The following is a 5461-nucleotide window of genomic DNA, read 5'->3' on the forward strand; positions in this document are numbered from 1 at the left end:
TGAAAAACGAATATATAATGAATTTTTATAATTAAGATTGCAATTTGCATGCGCTGGACAGGTATCTACTAGTGAGATGACAATGATCGTGAACCCTCCTGATGTCCGACGCGAACGGTTTCTCGCAAATGTGGCACCGTGTCGGTATATATGCGTTACGGTACGCCTTCCATTGTTTTTTTGACAACATTCCCATGGGCATATTACGATATTTTTCACTCGATGCACCAAATCATTGAGTTGTCGCGTGAACCACGCTATACAGTCTTCATTGAAAGTGATACGACGAAAGTGATACGACGCGTTGTCGTACGCGCATCGTGTCGTATCACGTAGTATCTTATACTAAATATCTTGTGATGTTGATATGTGTACGATGATATGTGTGCATCGTCCCTGTTAGGATTTGTTTTTCGTAGAACGCATTAAGTCAGCGTAGATGATGAATGGGACGCGCTTCTTATTGCAGTGGTTCCCAAATTCAAGCCACTTATCGTCCTTGCTCGGCAGTCTGATCGCGCAGTCATTGATCTTCTGGCAGTCCATTGCGTGCGACTGCAATTTTTCGTTCGTACTGAAATAACGAAGGCACATGTACCATAAATAATAGAGAAATCATTTTTCAGTATTTCTTTTTTACTGTTTTTGTATTGGCTTTTTTTATTATACTTATTGATCGCAGAAAAATTTCTTGATCTTTTTGCCATTAGTCTGCGAGCTCACGAGACGGGATTTTTTATCCCGCCATGCCCAACACCTTCATTGTGTGAATCTTGTATGTATAGCTTATTGACATGTCTTCCTTCTTGTCATTGGTTAGCAGAGGAAGGACTTATTTATTCTCGATGCCGTACACGTTGATCGATATCGCGTTCAACCGAATTTAGAATTCGAATTTAGAAATGTCTCTTAAAATTGGAAACTCAATGTTTGTGAGATTCAATACTATCGTATAATGCGGATACAATTCCCGATCTGTATTTTTTTCAGCCGGGTACAGAGCGGCGACCACGTAAAGTATCCGTCGTACGAACACTGATTACCGCTCATTTCGTCACTATTTCTCGTGGTACTTTGATATGACATCCCGCGCGCATGGAGTTTAATTTATTTGAACATTGATAATCAAATTGAATATACGTGACAATGCCCACCTGCTATCGCGTTCTTGGAACTCTTCGAGCGATGCTAAGATAAGCTCGATGACGTATCGCTCGTACCACTCGCGTAAATCGGTGTATCGGTATATCTCGCTGTTCTTTGTAATTATGATCTTATTAGCACGTTTATCCTTCGTCGCGAACTCACCATTGAACACGGTGTTTACTTTTACACTACCGTGTCTTTCTACAGCGTCCCGCACTCGCTCTAGAACTACATTGCCAGCGTCTTCTAAAAACCGCTACGGCTTGATGTGATTAGAGTTTATCACCGCACTTGTCAATATACTCTTAAACGCGGCGTCGAACTCTCGCCAGACAAGAGATCGTTCGTTGCCACTCGTATACTCGCCATCAATGTGTACAAAACATCGCTCCAATTGCAAGTTTGCACCGCGAGTCGCGCGATCCTCGCCACCGCGGATTGTCTGTGTCCAACGGCGAGACACGGACGCTTGGCACGACAAAGTTCTTCGAGCCGCTCGATGCACTCGTCGCATCGTTGCAACCACGCAAAACACTCCACCAGAGTAGCGACCTGGCCGCTCCAGTAATTCGCGTTCCACTCGCTCATGATTTTCCATGTCTTTTCACAGTTTTTAGATCACGTCGCACTCTTCCATAGAGCACTTGCACGTGATTCGTTCACACATGTTGCAGCACCGTGACATATCTAGAATGTCATAACATTCTAACATCTTTTCATTATGTTTATTTGCGAAAGTACACCGTTCACTCAAAGCATTGTTCGTCGCATCTATCGACAAACAGTTTTAGTGCAAGATCGCAAAACTCTATCCATATATTGTCAATAATCAGCAGTTCGACACACTTTTCATTATCCGCAGGAATCATACTGCACGTGCACCAATCCTGGCTTTTATTTGCGATTTTCTTCGCCTACTATAATAATCGTCCTTTATTACATTGATATTTCTATTCCACCAATGTCTCTTTTCATATTCATCGTCCTCATAACATTTGTATTCGTGGGTACACTTTCTGTCACGCGAGTAAAAATCAGTCAGAAACGGGCTGTTTGATAACTATTCCATGTTTCTCATCACGTATACCTAATTCTCGATCGTATAAGAATTGAAACCGATGATATTCGCACACTTATGTCTCTTTTTTGCAGATTACCGAGAACATACAGTATCATCTACATTACAGTCTTCCCACATATTTTCCAGTAGCGTTTCCCTCACAATACTGTTTACAATTTTTTTCAATGTGTAGAGTGGGCACATGCTGCACGAGAATATACTATACAAAGGCCCTCTGCAATTCGTGCACGATTTACCGTCTAGCCGAAAGAATCGGTTTCATGCTCTCTGTGACGTGATACATTCCTATATCGTTAATGTTAGCTATACGAATCATGCATGCTGTGCATACAGTTAAAGTATCATCCGTTGTATAATAATTGTGGATCACACAGTGTTTGGCATGAACGTTTCAACATACGGATTTCTGGAACTAATACGAATTTTTCTACGCGATCAATTTCATATTCGCTCATATCACAACCAATATAGCATTTCTTCATCGAAATCTTGACCCATTATCTCTTCAAAATCTACTTCTATTTCTTCGAACACTTCGAACACTTCGTCTCTGATATTCGCGAACTGTTTCGGATCCATGTTTCTAATATACTCGACTACGTTGGCTATGTTCTCAACGTTCGCACGATGGTTAGCCATACATTTTCCATTATTCTTGTCAATAACCGAAGCTATTCGTTCGTCTTTCAGGACACCAACTGCGGAACTGAGCATTTATAATTATATATTCCATTATATATTTCATTTGTGACTTCTTTGTCCCTTTGCCTATTTGGTCACACTTTCTTTAAAAATAGATAAGACAGCATCGCGAGCGGTTCTGGTTTATATTTTTCACATCTCATTAGTATGTTTATATAAACAGCATCAACGCTTCTCTTAATGCGTGGCGACATGTCACTGATCTGACAGTGTATATAAACAGTATTTTTCATTCAATCAAAATTTTAGTTGCGAGCGATAAGTCATGGATCGAGTAAAAGAATATATACGTCGAAAATCGATCGAATGCAAGAGATACCGTCATCAGGTTCACCAAGTTCATGATGGAGGGAAAAAGTGAGATATTGGGAATGTCCTGGTGAGAAAAAATCAAAATCGCCAATGTTCCTCATCATCAACATTATCAGTGCCATCAAAATATAAGTCAGGTATCGCATTTAGAGTGACTTGTGCTAATGCATTTTATTCTCGGCTGAAAAAACGAATAGTAATCAAAAAAAATTTTTTTCGTTCTCTTTTTCCAGAAAGCCACTGCTAGCGATGTTCGAGCCACTGGTTGCATTCGAACGTTGTCGATCGCGAAAAAATATAATAAAAAATGAGAAAAAGTCTGTGTAATAAGTGTAATACGAATAAAAAATTTTTGTTTGCATTACTACATACATATTTTTTTTTACTCCTCATCTCGACGCGCTAATAAAAAACGTGAGCTCTTGTTGTCTATACATTTGGAAAGGGTGATAAGACGATGACGGGTGGCGGGTAGTGGGTAGCGGCGGCAGCGGCGGTGGCGGCAGCCGAAAAAAATAGCGGAATGTCATATTTACGTAAAACACTCGACCAGGATCCTATGTTTACATAACATCGGGCCCTTCCTGCGTCTACGAGTACCCCTCCCCCCTCCGCGCTCCCCTTTAGCCCCATGAATTAGAACTCTTGCTTTACTATTTCTGTTTGTTATGCATATAAAAATAATTTAGTTTTTTACAAATCAATAGTTATTAGGTATATAATTTATTCTTTAAATGATATTTTAAATTAATATGTAACTTTTGTAACTTCAATCTTTATGTGAGCTTTAAAAATTCATCTTTCCAAAATTATTGTACCATTCGTGTTCTCCAAGCAACACATTTAATTAAAATGTTTTACGAAGTTTATATATTACTATACATTTTTTTTATATATTGTATACATTTATTGATAATAATAATAAAATAAGTAAAGGACTGCAACTTCAAGTTGTGCGATTTTTATTTGAAAAATAATAATATTTATGTATAACACGATATACTTATATATTTAAAATAAAAAAACTCGATTTAATAAAATGTTTCATTAATATCTTTTTTTTTGCAGGAGATAGATGCTAAAAACACTGAAGAAGGAGAAAGCCCTAGCTGTTGCAGAAAATACGAAGATACCTGAAGATACTAATGACGAATCTAGCAGTTATCAGGACTCAATGAAATTACTGTCCGACTTGACAAATTCGAAGATTAATATTCAAGGTTCAACAGTGCTTAAAGCCAGTAAGTATAGATTTGCACATAAATGTACAAAAATGTGTAGATGACAATACTCTTGTCATCGAAAGCACAGGCCATATAGATACTGATCGTATCCAACAGCATGAGCCTGAAAGTAAGCACATACGTGTATGGTACAAGAATGTATAGATGACTCTTATCAAAAAGACAAACCGTTCAGATATTGATCGCATCCAACAAGAGCATGAGTCTGAAGGTAATCGCATCATAAATTCTGCTTTCTTCAATAAGGATCTGCATCGAGTATTTATTAATCATTCGCGATATCATTGCCGGTTTGAAGACTCGGAAATTCGTAAATACTCGTCATTTTTAATAAATAAATTAAATTATGTTGTGATAAAAAATTATGTTCTTTGCGATTAAATGTTACATAGTGATTAAAACCTATTGCCAATACTTTCATAAACATCAGCAGTCATTTTCGGCCATGTTGAAATAAAACACAAATACCTTTCGGTCAACAGCAAGAATTAATTCAAGCACCTAATACATCCCTTAATATTCAAGATTTATGGATCATCAAAGCAGTTCTCGTATAATTATAGATGGGTGACCATGTCTCGCATGCTTGACCTCTATGACTGTTTGAGAGTATCAAAAAAATTAATTCTCTAATTTAGGTGAAAACATTTTATATATATAGGTCTTCGTTAATAATGGATATCTTATGATACACATTAAAATAAAATATATTCATTTTCTTATTACTAATCTGCTTTCGATTCACAGAGCATTTCGATCAGTCAGGTTCCCTATTCTTGTCCTTATCCCAACAGATTGGTGACTGAAGACTATACTTAAGACGGTCTTAAATATAAGATCTGAATATAAATACTGACCTAAATCTATGGTATGTGCACATATTTATATATATATGTATATATATATAACCGAGGTATACTTAAGAGATAACCAATATAGGTATACAAATATTGGATTTCAAACGCCATCAATCAAA

Source organism: Atta colombica, unplaced genomic scaffold, assembly GCF_001594045.1.
Source record: "Atta colombica isolate Treedump-2 unplaced genomic scaffold, Acol1.0 scaffold99, whole genome shotgun sequence".
NCBI lineage: Eukaryota > Metazoa > Arthropoda > Insecta > Hymenoptera > Formicidae > Atta > Atta colombica.